This window comes from Choloepus didactylus, chromosome 5, assembly GCF_015220235.1.
Source record: "Choloepus didactylus isolate mChoDid1 chromosome 5, mChoDid1.pri, whole genome shotgun sequence".
NCBI classification, from domain to species: Eukaryota; Metazoa; Chordata; class Mammalia; order Pilosa; family Megalonychidae; genus Choloepus; species Choloepus didactylus.
The window spans coordinates 31,145,567-31,169,852 of NC_051311.1; the positions used below are offsets into that span (position 1 = coordinate 31,145,567).

Here is a 24,286-nt window from a genome sequence, read left to right on the forward strand (position 1 = left end):
TAGAACTGCTGCAGCTGAAAGACATATTTTGAAGACAGCTGTTGGAAACTGATATTGACATTTTGGAGAACATCATTTTGAAAACAACCCGGGAGCAAGCAGATGCGAGCCATGTGCCTTCCCAGCTAACAGAGGTTTTCAGACGTCACTGGCCATCCTTCATGGAAGGTACCCTATTGTTGATGCTTTACCCTGGACACTTAATGGCCTTAAGACTGTAACTTTGTAACCAAATAAACCCCCTTTATAAAAGCCAAACCATTTCTGGTATTTTGCATAATGGCAGTATTAGCATACTGGAACACATGGCAATGCACATGGCAGCATCTTTTCCTTACTCTTTTGTGTTCTGTTGACATCCATATTCTGGCCATTCCCTGTGGCTTCTCTTTCTGTGTCCAATTTCCTTTGTTTATAAGGACTTCAACCATACTGGATTAGGGTCCACTGTTATTCAATTTGGGCATGCCTTAACTAATAATGTTTTCAAAGGTCCTATTTACATATGGTTCACAGCTGCAAGACCAGGGGCTGGGACCCAAACATGTCTTTGTGGGGGACATGATTCAATCCCCAACACTAATATAGGTGGTTACCTCCTGTCATGTTTGTATGTCTGGAGATGCATTTATTTTGCTCTCACTGAAATGATAGTTTAGCTGATTATAAATTTCTAGGTGGAGTCTTATTTTTCTTTGAATACATTAATAACTTGGAAGGGAAAGAAGCTGAATTCACTATCAACCTCAGGACCTGATATCTAATTTTGCCAGATAGAGGTATAATTGAGATATCAATTTATAGAACAAAAAGAATTTCCTCTAAAGTGATGTATTTGATGAAAATATTAATACTTGATGTTACACTGATTGCTGTTACTGTATAGGTAATCTGTCTTTTTATACTGGTAATTTTACATATTTTTCTTGTTAATGTTAATGTTTTTCAAGTTCCTTATTATGTGTCTAGATATTGATTTAATTTTATTTATTCTGCTTTATACTTACAGTGCCATTAAAGAAATGACTTCTATTTTAGAAAATCTGTCATTATCTCTCCAAATATTGCTTCTTTGTTACTCATTCTAACCTCTTGATTTGAATTTCCCAATTTATCCTTTCTATCTCAACAACTCCTTTGTATTTTAATTTATTGTCTCTGTCTCTTCATTTCCTAGAGCTTCCATAACAAAATACTACAATCAAGATTGCTTTAAACAACAGAAATTTATTATTTCACAGTTATGGGGTCTAGAAGTCTAAGATCAAGGTTTTAGCAAGGCCATGTTCCCTCTGAACTTTCTCAGGAAAAATCTATTCCATGCCTCTCTCCTCCTGTCTTCTGGTGACCTAAGAAGTTTCTTGCCTCATGGTTGCATCAACCCCCATCCTCACATGACTGTCTTCTCTCTCCGTGTCTGTCTCCCAGGGCTGTGTCTAAATTTCCTCCTTTTGTAAGGACACCAGACATTGGATTAATGTCTCCCACCCTACTCCATTTTAATTTACCTAATCCCATCTTTACCAACCCTATTTCTAAATAAGGTCATATTCTGGGGTATTAAGGATTAGGATTTCAATATGTCTTTGGGGGACACAATTCAATCCATAAACTCTGAGACTATATTCTGACTTAAATCCTCAGTGTTATTTTCCATCCCACTAAATCTATCATTGAGTAATGACTCTAGTTTATTCCATCTATTGAGTTTCTTCTAAAAATTTTAAGGAATATATTTCTATTTCTCAGATTTCTTATTGGTTCCTTTTCATGCTACCTGCTCTTGTTTCTTTTTATGGATATTATATCATATCTTCTCAACTTTTATGTATTTAATTCATTACTTATTTTTGAATCGTCCTAACATCTTTGTCAAATAATTCTATCATTTAGAGAGAGTTTATGTTTTGATTGTTGATTTTATTGGCTATCTTTCTTACAACTATTTTTTTTTTTCATGTGTTGTGGAATGCTGTTATGTAGGTTGATTTCAAAAGATAGGTATCTGTGGTAGTTTGGAGATGTTATGTATCCCAGAAAAGGCCATGGTCTTTTAATCCATTCTTGTGGGTGCAGACCTATTGTGGGTGGGACTTTTTGATTAGGTTGTTTCGATTGAGACGTGATCTACCTAATCCAAGGTGGGTCTTAATACTTTACTGGAGTCTTTTATGAGAGGACAAAAGGCAGAAACACTGAGAGAGGTAGAGTAGAAAGAAATGCCCAGAGAAGCAAGAAGGGCCCACAAGAGCTGAGAGAACCATTGAATTAAGAATTCAGGAGAGAAGGACCAGAAGACATCATGTGTGCCTTCCCATGTGACAGATGAACCCCAGATGCCAGCAACCTCTCTTCAGAGAAGGTATCCTCTAGTTGATGCCTTAATTTGGACATTTTTCATGGCCTAAGGTATCTTCTTGTTGATACCTTATTTGGACATTTTCATGGCCTTAGAATTGTAGCTTAATAAATTCCCATTGTTAGAAGCCAACCCATTTTCTGGTATATTGTATTTCAGCAGCTTTAGCAAACTGAAACAGTATTTTTTCTGTCTACTTCTGTGCTAATACTCCATTATTTGGTTGTGCTGCTATTGCTTCTACCCAGCCCACTAAGACCTCAGTCTAGAACTGCATGTTGCATGTAGGTTTTTTTTTTTTTTCCAATGTCCAGGTCATTGTGATATTGTATATATTTCATACTCAGCAATGAAATCATCAGGATGTTTGGTTCAGTTATAGGCCATTAGACTCTGAACCAAACATCCTTTATAAAGATAGGCCTCCTTTATCTTTGTTTAACCCATTCCTCTAAGTAATGGTTAATTACATTTCTTTTCCAGCCGCTTTTCATCAGCTGGGAGTCCCATTCCAGATCCTGGCTTAACCAACAACCCTAACTCAGATCCTTCTCTTGTGTGAGGCTTAATTTACCCCACAGATTCTAAATCATTGTGGTCACAGTCTGTTTCCAAACCTAGCTTCCAGTAAGCCTACATCTTTAATCCTATTCTCAGTTTTATAGTTTTGTATCATCTTTGGTTCATAGGGTTATTTAGCTAATTTTGAGATTGATCATGTCTTTCTTTTAGTCTTTTCTTGGTAGATTTTACCCATTGTGTTAACTATTTGGAGTTGAGAGGGTACATCAAAAGCTGACTCTACTATGAGACCTTGACCGAAAATGTCCAAGAGGATATTTATGTATTTATTTATTTATGTTCTCAACTTTTTAAAATATAAAGGGAAGTTTGATGAGTGTTATAAGGAGCACTAAGATACCTTCCACATATATTAATTACTTTTGTCATGTTTACTTTATCTCTCTCCATACGTATATACAATTTCCTTGCTGAACCATTTGAAAGTAAATTTGACTTTATGACACTTCCCTCTTTAATAACTTCAACATATCTCCAAGAGTGTCCTTTAGAGCTTTAAAACCAACCAACTTTTTGATGGACTACAGATAATAATTTTGTAGCCTCTCAATTATTCTCCCTTATCATTATTATCTACAAATATTTCTATCTGTTCAATGGATGGTGTTTATATTGAGAGGACTTTGAAAAAATTACTGTGAAGTTAACATTTCCATTGTTTCCTTCTAGCTGTGTGTCTATTTGCTTGTTAAAAACAGGTTAGTGCAATTTTCTGATTCCTTCCCTAGACTCCCTGTGTGATTTTTAGCTATTTGTTTCTCTTAAACTAATATTTGTATATTTTAAATTGTTAAAAAGTCTTAATTGATGCATTTGCTCAAACCCATAACTCTGACTTTCATAGACCCTTTCAAGTCTACCAGCAAAATGTGTCAGATATAGAATAACTTGAGCATACAATTCACAAAAATATGCTTGGATAAAAATGGCATAGTACTGAGAAAGAAAATATTACTTTAGTTCCCCAAAATTAAAAATATTTTTACATCCAAATTGTTGACTAATGTATTCCTAAGTTTCTCATATTTATGTTTTTATTCTAAAGTTATTTATGAAAGGGGACATTAAAAATTTTTGATTTAAGTTACAATCTATGTGTTTTAGTATTCTTTTGCATTTTTGAATAAGTGATTTAGGAAGAGTGGTTGAATGAAATTTTTGTTTATATTGTATGTATTTTATTTCATTCTCTGTAATGAACAGGAAACTTCTTTGATTATATAATGCATATGTACTCATTGCTTAGTGTGGTAGTAGGTTCATGTATGATCTTGGCTAGATGACAGTTGTCTAGGTGTCTGGTCAAGCAAGCACTGGCCTAACCATTACTGCAAGGACATTTTTGGCTGTTTAATAAACCAGAAGGCTGGTTTAGTAAATCATCAGTCAATTGATTGCACCTGTGACTGATTACATTAACAAGGATGTGTCTTACACAATGAGAGAATATAATCAGCTGGATTTAATCCAATAAGTTGAAGACTCTTAAGGGAGAGAGAGAACCTTCATTTCTTCTTCAGCTAGTCAGCATCTCCTGAGGAGTTCGTCAAACACCTTCATGGAAGTTGCCAGTTTGCTGCCTGCCCTTATGGAATTTGGACTTATGCATCCCCACAGTTGCATGACACACTTTTATAAAATCTTACATTTACAGATATCTCTTGTTGGTTCTATTTCCCTAGAGAACCCTATCTAATACACCTAGTGTAATCACAAGATAGGTAGTGAATGTACGTTGACCTAAGTTCAGAGATATTAGGAAGTCGTTGAGTCAGTTCAACAATTCTGGCTTAACACAAAGTCTTGTTCAGAAGTAGTCAAAACAAAATTTTATTAAATTAAATTAAATTAAATTAAATTAAGAGTAGATTCCAGTAGTTGGTTTGGGGTGTTAGCTATATAAGAAGCAATGGAAATGTAGGATTGGGTTTCTCCCTTTCCATTCATTTTTCTTCTTGTGTATTGTTGTAGATTACATTTTTGCCCTATTTCTTTGCTCCACGTGCTTTATTATGTAACATTTAAGTTCATCTCACTAATTGGGTAGTTTATATTTCCCTGTTCCTTGACTTTGGGTTCAGCCATGTGACTCTCTTTAGCCCTAGAATGATGCAGAGTGACTGTGCACCAGTTACAAGTCTAGGACTTAAAAAGCCTTGTGCATTTTTGCTCACTCTCTTGCACCCCTCACCTTGCTTTGGGAACTTGCCCAGGACAACCCACTAAAGAGCCCAACATAGATCAGTTGACCTGTAGCTGACCTTCAGATGTATGAGCCAAATAAATGTTTATTGTATGCTCCTGAAGTTTTATGGTTATTTGTTATGCAGCATTATTGTTCCTATAAATAACTGTTGTCAAGGAAGATTCAAGCCAAGATATTTCTTGTCTTTGTCTTAGCCTGATACAAAATGTAGCTTTCTATTTCTATTTCCTTTTCATAGTGTTTGTAATAAAATAATCTAATAATTATAGATATGAAGGTGTTTCTGCTATAGACTTCAGACATAAAGCTTTTATTTGAAAGGAAACAGCTACAATGAATTAATGACGGTAAGAGCTAGAGCTAGAACTCTGGTCCCTGGACTTTGGTCCATTGCTTTTTCTTTTACATCCAGGCATCCTTATATAATGAATAAGGCTATAAGACTACACATTTTTATGTTGTATATGCTAAGTGATAATTAAAAGTAAATAACCTCCTTTGTTGGGGTTGATTCATATTCAGAAGGACTTTCAACTTTTTAAAACAGTTTTAGTGTTTACGTTATATCAAATGGGCACTGTGCTGATTCAATAGCCCCAAGATTTTAACTGAGAAGTGTCAGGACTTTTGTTAATTCATGTGTTCATAGGCACAAGATGTCACTATTGTGCTTACTGTGAAGATAAGATTCTTGTTGAAATTTTAATGCCTTTAATGGTTTGCCTTTTTAGCCCAGAGTGAACTAATCAGACAGCCTGTGCTAGGACATAAATCATAGCATATTCCTGGGGAACCTCAGATGAAATAAATCAAGGATTTTCCCCCCTCAGCTCTTCAATCATTCTTTTTTGTCATGTAGAAAATATGGTCCATGCTGTATTACAGTTTGATGGTAAGGAGATGTTTAACATCAATGTAGAAGATTAAAAATGACAAGTTATATGGTGAAGAGTGTGAAAAGGTGTTTATGCTGACATGTAATATCTAAGTTGATCTACAACTCAATAATAGATATCATAAATCTAATAGCAGATCCACAAGATTGTGCATTAGATAAGTTAATATGGTGGGTCAACATATTCAAATGTTATATGCTGTCCCATATGTAGGAAGATGATATTACTGACCCACCATCAGTTGAACATGCACTTTGAACTACTGGTGTCTCCCCTCTTTCTTAATGGTTGGCTGCCAGCATTCATAACTCTTACCCCTCACTATAAATTTAATATTTTTGATTCACACACACACACACACACACACACACACACACATATGTATACATATATATGTCTCTAATACCAATTCACCAATTCAGTATCTATTTCAAAGTATTCAAATGTTTTCCTGATTATGTGAATGATAAACAAATCCAAGAAAATAATGGTTTTATTTTACCTCTGGCCCCAAACATATTCCAACACTTTTAAGAGAATTGTAGATGGCAGATGTTTTAGGATTTTATTTTAAAAATGAAACTTTCATATATTATGTAAAACATTTAATGTAAAAACTAAACCAATAGACCACCAAGATTATTGAAATTATATGTGAGGTGAAAAATAAGTTCACTGTGAGGGAATGCCTGAGAAGCTGTCTTACAATCCTTTATGCTTTGACCTTTCAGGGACCACCCTTTCTCCATTTTTCTTCCAAACAAAAACAAAAAAAACCCATAAAGCAAAATCAGCATTTACCAGCACTTGTACACACACACACACACACACACACACACACACACACACACACACATTTTCTGGTTATCAACTTTGTTGTATCTCAGGTTAAGGTGGATAGTGGATTTGAACCAATCTGTTCATACTCTTTTGCACTCTATTGCATTTGAGAACAATAGGAAGTATTTTTGAGATAATGAGTCAGGTTATTAGTGGGATCTCTGGTTATTAAATAGCTTTTAAAATTTTTGTTTATATTCAGTAAGTATTTAATGAATGCTTATAAGAGTCACAGCAAAATGATAGCTGCTATGTAGAATATAAAAGAAGTCTAAGTCATGAGGCATTAAGTCTAAGTCACTTCTTGAAGAAGATTTTAATCTAGTTGGAAAGATGCATATAATACTAATTAAATCATGTTATGACTATTGAACTGGCATAGTCCTGTCTACAAAATAAAAATATTTGACCATAGAAAAATAATGACCATAGTAAAATGAGAGAATTTTGGCCAATAGCATGTTGTAATGTTTTTAAAACTCAATTTCAAAATAAAATATAATATAAAGATTTCTGGGACAGGGCATTTACTTCTGAAACATTTCACTTTTATCATTTACAATCTGCTCTCCACCCAAATTTTTATTTAAGATGACTGAAGTTGGTGAAGCTACTGTAATTCCAGGTACTGACTTTCTGTATTTAGCTTTGTTTGGTAAAGCTTCGGTTTCAGGGTTACAGGCCACCCAAACCCCTTCCTGGCCTTAGGTAGAAATCCTATTCATATCTTCTGAATATCTGCTTCATATAGCTACTCTGCAAAATCTGGGGATTTCCATGGTAGCCACTGTGAAATATTCAGCAAATTGGGGGTGTTTCCTAATCTATCTCATGATCTGCTCCCACTTCTCATCCTTATCTTACTTCTCATGACATTTTCTCAGGTTTGGGAGTCGTAAGTTGGCCCCCAATGCCTTATCTTGCCCGTCTATGCATTGTCAGCACCATTCTGAAACATTTTCCTAATTTCCTGCATGATACTCAATAGAGAAACATTAGGGGAAATTCTGTTAAAACATGAAAAACCACGAATGCTCAGTAATCCCATCATATTTAATGACAATCTGAAAATTCTAGCAATTGCAAAATGACTTGATAAGAATAATCATTTTAAGTGTTAGGATTGAAAATTTTGAAAGGAATCAAATAAAAAACAATTGGATTTAATGAGTAAAGTTGCTGGATACATAATAAAATACACAAATGTCAAGATTATTACTATATGTAGGAATGACTTGGGGTAATATAATGAAAAATAAAACCTGTTTATGATAACAAATTTATATTCAATGTCTACCAACACTATTAGATATGTCTTTAGTTTCCTGACCTACTTACTGTATTTCTAGAGATCTTCTTACCTTATCAACTGTCCTTGGATAGTGTTCTGGTTTGTATATATTATGCCCCCCAGAAAAAGCCATGTTCTTTGATGCAATCTTGTGGGGACAGAATTATTAGTGTTGATTAAGTTGGAACGTTTGGATTAGGTTGTTCCCATGGAGATGTGTCCCACCCAACTGTGGGTGATAATTCTGATTGGATAATTTCCATAGAGGTGTGGCCCCACCATTCAGCGTCAGTCTTGATTAGTTTACTGGAGCACTATATATAAGCTCACACTGAAGGAGTGAGCTTGCTACAGCCAAGAGGCACACTTTGAAGAGTGCACAGGAGCTGAGAGAGTAGCTGCATATGAGAGACAGTTTGAAGACAGCTGTTGAAAGCAGACTCTTGCTCCAGAGAAGCTAAGAGAGGACAAACACCCCAAGAGCAACTAAGAGTGACATTTTTGAGGAACTGCAGCCTAGAGAGGTACGTCCTGGGAGAAAACCATTTTGAAACCAGAACTTTGAAGCAGACACCAGCTACATGCCTTCCCAGCTAACAGCGGTTTTCCAGACACCATTGGCCATCCTCCAGTGAAGGTACCCAATTGTTGATGCATTATCTTGGACACTTTATGGCCTTAAGACTTTAACTGTGTAACCAAATAAACCCCCCCCCTTTTTTTTTTTTTTTTTTGGATTTTTTAAAGTATATTTCAATACATAAATTTGTCTGCATGCTTTAAACAAACAGTATAGTTGTAGAATGAGAGAATCTAAATGAAAAGTTTGACCAGCACCAGCATTTTAATATTAGCCTGACAGTGTTAGTAACTGTGTTAGATATAATGGGACAATCTGAATCAAGATTCATTAAATATTTATATACCCCACTTCCCCATATTTAGGCTGGTCATAAAGTTAACAGTTAGTAAATAAATACATAAGCATAATCACTTCTGGGCAGCCTCTTGTAAAAAATGCTGATAAACCCCCTTTTATAAAACCAGTCCAACTCTGGTGTTTTGCATTCTGGCAGCATTAGCAAACTGGAACAGATAGTGTACCACATGATACAAACTTGGTGCTGCTTTGTTCCTCTTATTGCACTACCCTCAGCCCCCAAACATGACTAATTAGTCCCCTAACCCCTGCTAGCCACTGACTATCCAAAAACATATTTTCTCTCCTATGAGTTCGAATTAAGAGCCACAGGGACTATATGGTTAATTGGTGATGGGGACCTGAAATGAAAATTCATGCAGAGGTAGGGGTGAATATGGGCCATGAAAAGCCAAAGATAAGTGCCAAATAAAATTATGGAGAAGCAGAAACTATGAAAAATAGAGAGGTGATCTAAAGAAGGAAACATAGGAATGGAGCAGATTCATGGAGAAAAGCAGAGAGGAGATATTTAGTGACTCCATAGAAAGAGGGATAGAAACAAAAGCTTTGGTTCATGACTATCTTGTCTCAATCCCTGTGATGTTTGTCTGTCTATTGAATTCCATGGGGTATATACTTGCAATAAAATCTCCTTTTTATTGATAGTATGAGTGTATTTCTGCTTTTGAAGGCAATAATTCCTGGCTAAAGTAATAATAAAAAGGAAAGTATAGAGATGGAAGAAGACAGTGGCATAGAGAGGATTAGTTAATCCCTCTGGAGCAACTGATAAACAACCAGGAACAACTAGTAAATGATCTGGAATAACTGCAGGGGGACAACCGTGACTATCCACACATCGTGCACCAACCTAGATTGGAAGGAATGCCTGAGATCACAGCATGGAATCTGTGAGTAGAAACTGTGGAACCAAGCCAGGAGTCCCCTCCCCCCATGGCAGCCGGAACTGCAAAGCCTCACTGTGATAGAGAGCAATACTCTCTGAACAAGTGAATATACCTCAGTCCAGCTCCAACTGGGGTTTTAATTGGCAAACATGGACTGCTCAATGCAAGCTACAAATCCCCAACAAGCAGACAGAGGCTATTAGTGATGACTGGCCTTGAAGAACCAGGGGACTTCTCTGTCCTGGGAGGGGGAGACCAGAGGACTGGATGCTATCTCTGGCCAATGGGGGCTGTGGACTGGGCCTGAAGGGGGGCTTTCTGACCCTTTTTTTTCTCTCTCTCAACCTGAGCAGCTCAGTGGAGAAAGCTTTAGCCATTTTCAGCTCATAGTACTCTGCAGTGGTGAAAGCCTCAGCCATTTTCAGTTCGCATTACTCTGACCCAGACAAGGGTGGAGATAGCAGAGTCAGAGAGACAAATAACCTATTTAAATGATGAAAACTCCCTACAGGGTGTATCTTTCCGAAGAGGAAGGAGGTGGTGCTCAGCTCTACTACCCATCTTCCATTCAGAACCAGACCCCATAGCCTGAGGGAAAATAGCTAAAACAGAAACTAAGCAGGCCACACCTCCTTTCACCAGTCAGGAGGGACAGGCTGACAGGTGCCACCTGCTGGGCAGGTTAGGAAAGCACAGCAGCTTGAGGCCTCAAAGGATATGCCAATCTTCTAAGAGACACCCTCAGGGTCACTTGATACTGAATATTCCTCCCTTCTGGGACCTGAGCCTGTTCTGGTTTGGGAAAACCTGATTGGGGTAAACAAGGAAACCAGATGCCTAGACAACAGAAAACTACAACCTACACTAAGAAAAACAAAGTTATGGCCCAGTCAAAGGAACAAATTTACACTTCAACTGAGATACAGGAATTGAAACAACTAATGCTAAATCAATTAAAAAAGTTTAGGGAAGATATGGCAAAAGAGATGAAGCATATAATGAAAATACTGGGCATACATAAGGTAGAAATCGAAAGTCCTAAAAAACAACTGGCAGAATCTATGCAATTGAAAGGCACAATACAGAAGATGAAAGACACAATGGAAACATAAAACAGCAGATCTCCAGAGGCAGAAGAAAACACTCAGGAACTGGAGAATAAGACACCTGAAAGCCTACACACAAAAGAACAGATAGGGAAAAGAATGGAAAAATATGAGCAATGTCTCAGAGAACTGAATGACAACATGAAACACATGAATGTACACATCATGGGTGTCCCATAAGGAGAAGAGAAGGAAAAAGGAGCAGAAGCAATAATAGAGGAAATAATCAGTGAAAATTTCCCATCTTTTATAAAAGACATAAAATTACAGATCCAAGAAGCACAGTATACCCCAAACAGGATAGATCTGAATAGGCCTACACCAAGACACTTAATAATCAGATTATCAAACATCAACGATAAAGAGAGAAAAGCAATCCATCAAATACAAAGGAAGCTTGAGAAGACTATGTGTGGATTTCTCAATAGAAACCATGGAGGCAAGAAGGAAGTGGGGTGATATATTTAAGATACCGAAAGAGAAAAACCACCAACCAAGAATCCTGTATCTGGCAAAACTGTCCTTCAAATATGAGGGAGAGCTTAAAATATTCTCTGACAAACATACAATGACAGAGTTTGTGAACAAGATACCTGCTTTATAGGAAACACTAAAGGAAGCACTGCAGACAGAAAGGAAAAGACAGGAGTAAGAGGTTTGGAACACAATTTTGGGAGACAGTAGCACAGCAATGTAAGTACACTGAGCAAAGATGACTGTGAGTATGGTTGAAAGAGGAAGGTTAGGACCATGTGGGACACCAGAACGAAAGACAAAAGATGAAGACTGGGACTGTATAACTCAGTGAAATCTAGGGTGCTCAACAATTGTGATAAAATGTACAAATATGTTTTTTCATGAGGGAGAACAAAGGAATGTCAACCTTGCAAGGTGGTAAAAATAGGGAGGTATTGGGGGAAAAATACAATCAATACAAACTAGAGACTATAATTTTCAAAAACATTGTATTATACTTTGTTTAATGTAACACAGGCAATATACCAAAGTTAAATGCATATAAGAGGGGGGCATAAGGGAGGGATATGGGACTCTTGGCATTGGCAATGTTGTCTGACTCTTTATTCTACCTGAGTTTGATGCTTTCTTTCCTTTTATTGCTTCCTAGCTGTCATGTTTTTGTTTTTTTCTTCTCTTTTTTTTCCTTTTTCTTTTGTCTCTCTACCTTCTTTGACTCTTCCTCCTGCTTTGTGGAAGAAATGGAGATGTCCTTATATAGACAGCGGTGATGGTGCTGAATACATAAATACGTGACTATACAGGGACCATCGATAGTTTACTTAGGATGGAATGTATGGTGTGTGAACAAAACCATCTTAAAAAAATTGGTTGATGAAGAAACCTTGAGGGCACTATACTGAGTGAAATAAATCAGACACATAAGGACAGATATTGCAGGGTCTCAGTGATATGAACTAATTATAATATATAAACTCATTGACATGAAATATAAGTTACCAGGATATAGAACAAAGCTAAAGAATGGGGAGTGGTTGCTTATTATGAGCAGAATGTTCAACTAGGTTGAACTTAAATCTTTGGAAATGGACAGAGGTGATGGTAGCACATTGTGAGAATAACTAGCAGTGCTGAATGGTATGTGAATGTGGTGGAAAGGGGAAGCTCAGAGTCACGTATGTCACCAGAAGGAAAGTTGGAGATTAAAAGACTGGAATGTATAAAACAGTGAACCTTGTGGGCAATGTCCATGATTAACTGTACAAATATTAGAAATCTCTTTCATGAACCAGAACAAATGTATGACACTATAACTAGAAGTTAATAATAGAGGGGCATATAGAGAAAAAAATATGCCTATTACAACTATATACTACAGTTGAGTATATTAACGTTTTTTCATCGACACTAACAAATATACTATATTGATACTATGAGTCAACAATGGAGAGGGAGTGGCTAGGGGTATGGGAGGATTTGAGTTCCCTTCTTTTGTTTTTATTTCTTTTCTGGAGTAATGAAAATGTTTTAAAATTTGAAAAAAAATTAATTGTGGTGATGGACGCACAGCTGTATGATGGTACCATGGGCAATTGATAGTACACTTTGGATCTTTGGATAATTGTATGGTATGCAAAAAATCTCAATTAAAAAAAATACAAAAAAGCAGGAATGTATAGAAACTGAGGAAAACACAATTTTATTGAGATAGAAGAAAAGGGATAGACTAAATGGAGAAGCATTCCCTGTTGATGCATAAGGAGACTGAATTTTATGGAAATGTCCATTTCTCCAAAATTTTAGGGATAAAAGAATCAATGAAAATTGGTGTTAGTTTTCCTTTCTCTTTTTTTTGAGATTGGAAAATTATTTTGAAGTTCATTTGACAGAATAAAGCTAATAAGCAATACTCCTAATATTAGCAATGGATATTTATTTAGTAATTACTATGTGCCAGGTTCTTTTAAATTACTTTACATGAATTAGCAGAAAATAATAACTATACTTATGAACAGTTATGAAAATTAAAGAAAAGAAAGACTAGTAAGGGGAGTCTGGTGGTACAAAACATTAAAACATGCTATAAAGAGGCTTAATTAAACAATTAGGATGCCTGAGCAAGAAAAGAAAGAAATTGAAATCAGAGATCTTCAAATGTATTCATTTGAATGTATTTATATTTATTTCTATTTTATATATACATGAGTATGTCATATATTCTATAAAGGACAGTTGGCTACTAATTTTCATATGTTTGAAAGGTCAACTTAGATGCTCCTCTTATATCCCTTAATGAATGACATTTGGATGAAGTAAATGTGTAACAAAAAAATCAGAACATTAAAATTGAAAATGACTATCTGTCTTAGTTTCCTAGGTCTGCTGTGAGAAATACCACACACTAACTAGCTGGTTTAACAACTGGAATTTATTAACTCATGGTTCGGGAGGCTAGAATTCCAAAACCAAGGTGTAGGCAAATCCATGCTTTCTCCTTGAAATCTGTAGCATCTGGTACTGGCTTAAAACAATTTTTGGAGTTTCTTGGCTTTCATCTCTGCCTCCCTTCACAAGTTGATGTCCTTGGTCTCCTGTGTCTTTCTCTGACTGTGTCTGAATTTCTTATTCTTATAAAGGATCTTAGTAATACAGACTAAAGTCCTAATTCAAATTGACCACACCTTAAGTAATAGTAAATCTTCAAAACTTCCTATTTACAATGGGTTCATCCCCACAGGAATGTGGAGTAAGACTTGAACATGTCTTTATGAGGATGTGACTCAATCGCCAATAATAACCTTTCCCAAGTCTTCTCTGAGCCAAACATTTCATTTCAGTTTCTTCAGCTATTTTTTGCTGGTTAAGATTTATATACACTCCACAATTCTGGTCAGATAATAAAGGACCTTTACATCTGTGCTAATGATTTTAGGCATTATCTCTTGAACTGTTTTAACTAGGCAAATGCCTTTGAATGATCATTCTATTTGAAAAATAACCATAAGGTAGGTTATACTGGAGGCAGAAAGACCAATTAAGAAGCTGTTGTAGTAGTCCAAGAAAGAGATAATGGTTGTTTGGATTTTGGTACCAATCATGAACAAATTGAGAGCAACTAGGAGATTTATTCAATATCACTCAAGATTGATGGGACATCAGGGTGTGGAAGAGCGAGGGGCCTGGTGGATAGTGAGGATAGTGAGGTCATGAAAGATTGGAGGAAAATCAGGTTGGACAAAGCGGTTTATGAATTCGTTCTTAGACATGCTGAGTTTGAAGGGTTGTGAAATGTGGGAGTAGGGATGTATGGTATGCAGTTACATATTTGTATTTGAATTTCAGGAGACTGGTCTTGAATGGAAATATAAATTTTGGAGTTATTGGCTTATAGATAGGAACTGAAGCTTAGAAGATTGTATAGGAAAGAGCTTAGTGGCAATGGTTGAGATTAAAAGAGAAACCCACATTGTTGGAAAAAACCCACATTGGGTCCTTAACCTTTGGAACTGAGAGCTATAATAGGGGTCACAGTGCCAGAGATAGAGACTATACCTGGTCCCAACAGCAAGGGACCTGTTTACCAAAGCCAATTTATCTACTGTCCCTCTAAATGTTCAACCAGCCAGCAACAAAAGTCATTGGTAAGTACCTGCCATGACATTATTCCTCAAGGAGACCATCTGGCCACTTGTTGGCAAATTGACTACATTGTACCCCTCCTGCCCTGTTCTGCCAACAGTTTGTTCTTTTACAAATAATTTCCATTCTGGGTATTGGTTTGATTTTCCTGCTGGCAGAACTTCAGCCAGAGTCACTACCTGAATATCTGATGTGCAGGAATGGAGTCTCATACAGCATAGCAATCAACTAACAACTTATTTCACAGTGAAGGAGGTGCAGGAGTGGGCCCATAGTGATGGAATTCACTTGTAGTATTATATACTTCACTAACAATGTACTTAAGCCTGATAGAGCATTGGAGTAATTGGTCAAAGTGGTGTCTTGGAGGCCATACTCTGAAGAATTGTGTGCCATCCTCCATGGTGTAGTACATGCCTTGAATTAGAGATCTCTGTATGGCACTGGGTCCCCATAAGGAAGAACATGTGGGCCCAGGAACTTAGGGGTAGAGGCAGGAGTAGCCCCACTCACTATCACTCCCAGTGACTCACTGGGATATTTAGTGCTTCTGGTCCTCACAACTCTGGAGTCTTCAGGGCTAGAGGTGTGAGTCTCCAAACAGTGTGAACTCTTACCAATGATAACAGCAAGGGTCCTATTGAATTATAAGCTACAACTATCTAAACAGTTTGGATTGCCTATATTCAGGAGTTGTAGATGAGAAGAGTCACCATATTGGCAGTTGTGGGAGGTAGGGCTGTTGTTACACAAAAGGGCAAAGGAGGAGTATGTTTGGGAGTCAAGTGATTGACTTGGGACCCTTTTGCTACTTCCTTGCCTAATTGTGACCTGAGAAGGTAGGGTTTCCAGGGATATAGGATATGAAGATTGCTTGGGATGAAGGTCTGAGTCACACCACAAGTAAGCCGCCAAGAACTGCTGAAGTGATAGCTAGGAGAAATTTAGAATGAACATTGGAGAAGGGCAAGAGTGACTACCAGTTACAATGTTGAGACCAACTGAAGCAGTGGAGCTGTAATTTGCTCCACTAGTCTCCCTCTTCTAAGTCCCTCCTCAGTAAATGATGGCCAGAGGAACCATACGGAAGTTCTTTTTGAATATGTATGGAAAATGAAATCTGTGCAGCATAAGGGGTGGAATGTGACAGCCAAGTGTACCACTCAGATATCCCTTCAGGAGAGATCTTGCCACAAGGAATGCAGGCAGCTGACAGCCTTCAGCTGCTCTACCTTCATGATCTGCCACAGTGTTTGAATGGAAGACATGCTCTTCCTGTGAAGCTCACAGCCATTGACTTCACATGCCATGAGTAATACGGCCTGATCATTCATGTCCAACATGAGACTCCCCAAGGGCAAGCTGCTCTGGTACTCCTCATTGGGCTGGCTGAGACTTTCTCAGACCTGATCTGCAGACTGAGTCTCTTTCTTCCAGATCCTCTTCTCTTCCCCTTTCATTTCACAGAAGTCAAATCAGCAATTTGAGCTGAAGGCTCTCCCTGCCTAGTCTTGCTTTCTCCCCTTTATCTCTTTCAGGCATTAGCCCCAATAAATCTCTTGCACTTCTAAATATTTTTTGGCATGTGACTTATCAAGGCCCCAAACTGACATAGCTGGGTAGGTTGATAACAGGGACACCATTTTCTATGTCTACAATGGCCTGAAATGGAAGAATTGCTTTAAATAATACTGAGATATTAGGCACAAAACCAGTTTGAAGTCATATGTTTAGAAGACTTTGCTTCATCAAGAAAGATAAATTTTATTTGAAAGGATAAAGGGAACAGAAACCCTATAAAAACCCACATTACAGAGAATCTCACTGAAGCAAAAAACAGACTAAAAACTTGAATGTCTTAAAGAAGTAAGGAGTAATGCTGAAATAGACTCCACACTTGTTTTGATTAAAAAAGTATGTGGTCAGGGCTAGTTTAAAGTAGAGTGCCACATAGCTGTAAGTCTTATCCATAGACCTAACTGATTTTATAGCCAGATGGAATTTTGGTGATCTTCTAACCCAAAATACTTCCATTAAAGTGTTGCCCCAAGTTATGGATTTCTACTCCCATAAGTTAAAAGTGTTCCTCCATCTTTTAGCTTTGTCTAGATTCTTGATTTTTAATTTTGTGGGTAGGGCCAGAATCCTCTCTTCAGAGAGGGCTTGACTCCAGAGAGGCAGCAGAGAAGTGTCTGCATATGGGGTTGACTGAAGAATGTCATGGAAAATTCCCCAAAGACTTACTGAGCCTCCTGTCATACCACTTGAAATTCTAGCATTAGATATATTTTATGTTTTCCATATTTCCTACTGAAGTGCAAAGAAAAAAATTCTGCTAATTCCTCAAGAGGGACTTAAGAGGACAGAGAAATGGCAATATCAGATATTGGAAGGGAAGGATATAAAAACCCATATTTAGCTTTTTTCACATGCCCTCCCATCCCATTTCCACCTGAATGGCCCTAATTACAGACAGTAAGCCTTAAGCTACTTTTAAACAGAAAACTGAACATGAGAACTTTTAAAAACAAGTATTTGACTAACTCTGCCTTTTATCTTTCCTTTGAGGAGTTAAAAGCCCTTCCTAGATTATTTTGTATTTTTATCCATAATCTATTTATAAGGAGGACTGTGATGAACTGTTAGTCCCATTTTATAGTTGAGAAAATCAAGGCCTAAAGAAATTAAATGACTCTCAGGTATCTTGAATTTTACTCCAATGTTCTCTCCACTAGATGACGCTGTCTAGTCACATGTTCAAAATACAATGCCTCAAAGGAAAACACATTTTAAAAAAAGTAAAAGCACCTAGGCAAAGGAAAAGTACTAAGGTGTTTTGGTATACAGCATGATACATTTGGGGCAGATTAGGAGAATTCTTTGCTAATGAGGGGAATTCCAGTCATGCCCAGGAAACATTTTTTATAACCTACGTTTACGTCTGGTTTCATGTGAAATTTTGTTTTGTTGCCAGAGTGTTTTATAGTGCCATGCCAACTCTAATGAAGTTAGTTGATGATCTGAAAACTTTGATGGTTGGAGCATTCTTGATGAGAACACAAGGCAATGAAACTCAGAAAAATCCTCAACAGAAATGATGGAGGTAAATAGCATATCATTTCTAAATTGCTTAATAATGATTGGAGCATAAATATATTGGTAGGTATTAAATAATTTGTAAAGAGTTCATAGGAAAATCAGGAACCTGAATCTCATTGCTTTAAACAAAAACCTATTTTCCTACCAAATAAGGTGCAGGATAATCCCCCCCCCCCCCCCCGGAGACTATTTTTAGCCTTATTCCATGATACTATCAGGTTTGTCTAATTTATTTTAAAAATGTTTTTTTCCTGTTTTTTTTTTAATCAAATCAACGACTATCTTTTTATTGTCCCTAACCTTTATGGAGAAAGATTTTCTGACATATGATGGTTTTCTTTTAGAATGTAGTCCTAGTTAGGTTGAATTAAAGACAGAGTAGTCACATTTGAGGCCTCACTGCCATTATTTTTATCTGTCATGCCTACAAGGACATATATGTATTCCCATGGATTGGAAATCACATGGATTGGAAATCACATGCAGTAGCTGAGGAAACAGACTTTCTTGTCAGTTGTTTTCTGTTACTCATTTCCTGATCATTTTTTCTAGGACTAGAAGACATAAAGTCAGTTTTCATATTGGTATATGCATTGACCACCTGGGTCTTGTCATTGTACTTTGTGACTTTCTGGGTTTTGTATAAAAGATCCAACATTATTTTAAGGATCTCATTAGAAAAAGGTAAAGACCATCAGTGTCTGGAACATGCCATTTAAAGATGGTAAATCCCTTGAACTGATCTCTTGTGTTTCAAGCTAATAAGGCCTATCTTTTGGGAAATATTTTTAATTGTTAAACTCTGGCTCACTTGTAATGAAGTAACATGAATATGGTCTATTGATTGGGACTCCCTGTTTGATTACATCTCTTCCTTATTTCCCTTTTTTATCATAGTACCAGTTAGAATTCTTATAGAGACAGAATTCACATGAAGAGAGTTTAATGAAGAGACTACTTACAGAGGTAAATGTGAGTTTAGGAACAAGTAAGTATATGTGAAGCACCCAAAGACCAGTAATAGTGAAAAGTTATTACAAGGGGTGGAAACACCTTTACAGGAGACTAAAGAGAGTTGGAGCTATGGAGGAGGGAACCTTAGTGCAAGTCTAGACTTGGGAAGATGCTGTTACTTTCTGATCTTTCCTGGTGTCTTCCAATGGACTGAACTAGAAATTAAGTGAAACTGGGCCATGCATTTCCTATGGGGTCATCTTACTGGGGCACAGAGCAATACAGGGAAGGGTGGACAATGGATGGGATGAGGGAGCAATCAGAATGTCCAAGGTCTTAGAGCTGAAATATAATGGTGAGGTCATGGACTACGGTGGTTACAGAATTGGAAAGATGCCACAGAAGATATATTCCTAGTATTCCTCTATATGCACATCTTCTTGTATTTGTCACCATAAATAAACTACTTATATTCTGTTTGAAGAAGCAATTTTCAACTTCAAAAGAATTTTGCCTGCACTTCAAGGTCTCTTCCTGTTATTAAATCTATGATATTCTGAAACTCAAATCCCAAAGTACTTTTAAAATATGATTTTAAATGTCTACTGCTCCTAAAGTTAGTGTTGAATATTTTCATGACAATTAAATGAAAATGATATTTATATTGCTATGTGATATACTGTTCTATTCTCTCACACTTCCTGAAACAAAAGTGCTAGCAAAAATCATTAAACAGCAAATTTTTCGCATTTAGAAAACTATTAAAATGTTTTCCTTTAATTTAAGGGCTGGATTATTATGAGAAATAAAAATGAAAATTAATATTATGGTATATTTTGGAAGCATTGAGAGCTTTTTAATTCTCTCATAAACTAATGAGTAATTAAATTGAAAAGAATATCTTATAACTACTGCTAACAAGACAGGAGAATAAATTCCACCTAGTCAAAGTAAAAAAATATATGGATAGGGTCTTATATATGAAAGTGGAGATAGGAAATATCAGTCACCAAAGTTGGGTTTGATTTCCAAATTCTCACATAGTGTTGATTTTATGTAAGTTAGTCCTAGTTGAATAGAAGGCTAAATTATACAGTTGGTAAGGGGAAGTCCACTTCCTTCCCACATTTTCCCCCTACTTATGTTTCTGAAGTGACTGAAACCCACAAATTATTCATTCTCTTGGGGTACTGCTCATAACCTTCTAAAAACAGAAAATTTTATTTGGTTGGGGTAGTACAGCTTGAGTTTTTTTGTACATTTCAGAAGGAATGGGACTCAGGATGGTATGTTTTGTTTGGGGATTAAAAGAGAAGTCCACAGAGTAAGGTGCAGCTGGGGTGGAAATAAAAGAATGGACATTTCTGCCAATAGGGGAGGATATGGGTACTCTGTTCTTAGACGTGAGGGGAGTGCTTAAAAAATAGTGAGGGGAGTGCTTAAAAAATAGTGGCAACACCCACACTCATAATTTTTATAGAAGCAATTTCTTTTTTTCAACTATGAACACCTATCTAAATACTGGGAAAACCGATCTTCTCTTACTACCCCCCTTTACCACCACTGGTTTCTGTTCTAGAATTAAAGTTGCCAAATTCTGGTTTCCATAATTCACCATGGATTTACATCGTATTTAGTAGTTCTACTGGTTTCAATAGTTACGTATTTCAGTCTATCCAGTATAGTGCAGGCTGTCTTTACAATTGAAATCCTTATATATTTTTCCATTTTTATCATCAAACTAATGAATTATGAACTGTTACTGGACCTATATAGTTCAAACCTTCATCTCAAGAATAAAGGGGTCTTTTCTGTGTCTCAGTTTACCTTTTTAAATGAAGATAAATTCAATTTACCTATTTGTATCTAACAGTAGCTAACAGGAGGAATCTTTGTCACATAGACCATGGATTCTTGCCATCCTTGGGAGGTATCCAAGTTTGTTCATTTAATCTTTCATTCAACAAATATATATTATATATCAGCACTAGGAATATATAGTGAATGTTATAGATACAGACCTTGTCCTTGTGGTGCTTATATAAGGGAAACACAATTTTAAACTTAGTATTTTTAGTGACTGTCACCTTAGACAGCATATAACATGGACTTATAATTATTTCATGAAAGGGAAATCAGTATTAAGCTATCTGTTGTTAACACTTTGTTACTATTTTTATATAATTGTGTATGTGTTTATACATATGTCCTTCATTTTTAACTAGTAAGCAAGAGAGAAATGGGCCTCTTTTTCTGTCATTATATTGCAAGTAAGCATTCTATTTCTAATCCTTATTAGCCCTGAGAGATCAATCTAGTCCAAGTGGGGAAAGGTGAAAAGCCTAATTCTTGTGCCGAGAGCAATATGACTCTTATTTCACACTTGCACAAATACATCCTATACACATACCTCACAGAAAACACCTGGAGTATAACACATACTACACACACAAACACATGCTTCTTCACAAACATACATATGTACATACGTATATTATGACTTTTTTAAGTACACAATAATGTCATGTCAAAATAAACCTGTTGTATTTGTCTAAAATAAATAGAGTGTTTTGAATGTGTCATTTTTAGCTACCTATGAAATTAATTTTTGGAGTATACTTTGGCTGCTTCAGCCTGTTGATGTGGAATTTTTAGCTACCTATGAAATTAATTTTTGGAGTGTACTTTGGCTGCTTCAGCCTGTTGATGTGGACTTCTCTAGTTAGAACTTTTTATGGCCCAGGTAGCAAGGTTGAATTGGTGCAAGATAGGAGGTAGGTGTGAAACCCAAAGACAAGGGTCTAGGCTTGAGTTGAAATGCCGTATGTTAGCTCATTAGGAGTGAAGATGGGGACATGGACAGTAACATTGAATGAGATTGTCTAATGAGAAATCTCAAGTTGAGCAGGGAAGGAAGAAGCAGAGGCAATGGATGGGTTTGAAGTTAAAAATAAAAGTATTGGACAAGAAGACAAGGCAGAGATCTAACCAGAGGGCAAGGTTGGTCAATAGCCATTTTCATGGACAACATTATTTGCCTTGGCACGCCTTCTGAGAGCTTTCTGAAATTTTACTCTCAAGGGCATGTCTGGCTTAAAGTTGTTGCTTCCTCGAGGCAGTAATTGACACAATTTAGAGACTGCGTCTTCATTTTCCTATCTGGGCTCAAACAGGATTTTTCCTAATTCCTTATGCACTGTGATAATACAGGAAATTTAGATTATATGCATTTTCCTTCTTGCCATCCCAACAACATAATTAAATGCAGTAGATATCAGTATCTATTCCTTTAATTTATACATAATGGTACCTGCAGAAAGTGTGCTAATTAAACATTATTGATGGATTACTTTATTTCATTCTTTTCTTCTATTTATCATGAAAATTTTTAGACATAAAGAAAAGAAGAAAGAATAGGACAATTAACAACCATATATAGCCACCATCTAGTTTCAAAAATTGTTATCATATTGCCATAACAAATTGCCATAACATTTTTGATGAACCATTTTAAAGTAAATTAAAGATATTGTAGACATCAGGGCACTTTATTCCTAAAAACTTGAGCATATATCGCTCCAAAAGAAGGGAAATTTCCTACATAAACGTAATGCCAATATCACAACAAACAAAATTAGCAATGATCATTTACTATTCAGTCCATATTAATATTTTGCCAATTACCTCTCAGACAGATCATTTTAAACTTTAAATTTCTTAAAATTCCATGTGTATAGAGTGCAGGATTGAATTCTGTCTATCACTACCTGTGTGACTTTAGACAAGTTCCCTGGACTCATTTATTTTTTCTTTCACTTGCTAAATGGTGATAATGATATCTACCTTTCCTGTGTTATAGGAATTTTGTGAGAATATGAAAAAAAAATGATATGGCATTGCTTTGAAAGACTGAAAGCAGTATACTAACTTCAGAGACTTTATTTTTATGTGGAAATGAGATTTCTCAGAGAATACTAAGAGGGTAGAACTTCACACATTAATCATCACTTCAACAGATCCAATATGAATTTAAGAAAGTCTATGTGTTTGGGGAACTTTCAAGACGGGTAGGCCACAACACCTCACAGAAGCTGAGCCCCAGTGTTGGAAGGGCACATAAATGGAAGTCAAGGAGAAAAACCACACCTTCACAGATAATAGCTCATTGTATGATCTGATGAACATTACCTTAAATAATATTTGTGTGACATCAGAGCACCTAAATTCTTTTGCTTATGTGCAAGAAGACAACCTGGACTAAGCTTTATGTTTATCCTTCAGGAGCTTTTCAAGTTTTTCTGCCATGAAGAGAACTTCTCTAAATACTCCAGTCCACAATGATCTCTCCAATCAAGTGCCTTATTGAAATCTGACATATTTTGAATTGCTACTCTGTATTTTTAAATACTTTGTGTGTCTGATATCTGCAGTTAAATTCTTAGCTCCTCAAAGGAAAGGGATAGTATCATATATATTTTTATGTCACAGAAGCTACCATAATGCTATGGATATGTGTTAGTCACAGCTCAGTAATTATTATTCAATGAATGGAATTAGTAAAATAATTGAGAAAACCTTCCTCTTCATTTTTGAGTAGTGAGTGAAGAATGGGGAGAAATGCCAATCTTAACATTTGGATTAATTTAGCACTTGAAAAGGAAAACGTAAGACTTTAATGATAAAATTTATGGCATAAGGCACCTAGCTTCTCTTGTTGCTACTCTTCTGAGAAACACTTTGCATCCATTACTTTCTTGAAGAGTTTAAGCTTAGTTTAAAAATCAGAGAAATAAAGATCAGGGACAGAAACTTTCATGGAACACCTCCTGTTTGCATAATTTCTGTGGAAGGGGAGCCTTGGCAGGTAGAGATGTAAGCTTCAGGACATAACCAAAGTCTTTTAATGATTAGCTCAAGCTTACAGTACCAGGTACACTTAAAATGGAAAACTGAACACAGTTCTCAAACCTTAGTAACACCTCTTCCTTATGTTTTAATCTCACGTCA

General features: G+C 36.4%; 1 long non-coding RNA gene across 3 annotated transcripts in view; it reads left to right on the forward strand.

Annotated features, from left to right (window-relative positions):
• LOC119533873 overlaps positions 1-24,286 on the forward strand; it is a 224,227-nt gene that overhangs the window by 128,489 nt on the left and 71,452 nt on the right. The window contains exon 3 of one of the 3 annotated variants that reach the window (XR_005216920.1): positions 18,201-18,329. The exons of the other annotated variants lie outside the window; for them this stretch is intronic. This is a non-coding gene — a long non-coding RNA (uncharacterized LOC119533873). The remainder of the gene's footprint in view (positions 1-18,200; positions 18,330-24,286) is intronic. 3 annotated transcript variants of the gene reach the window in all.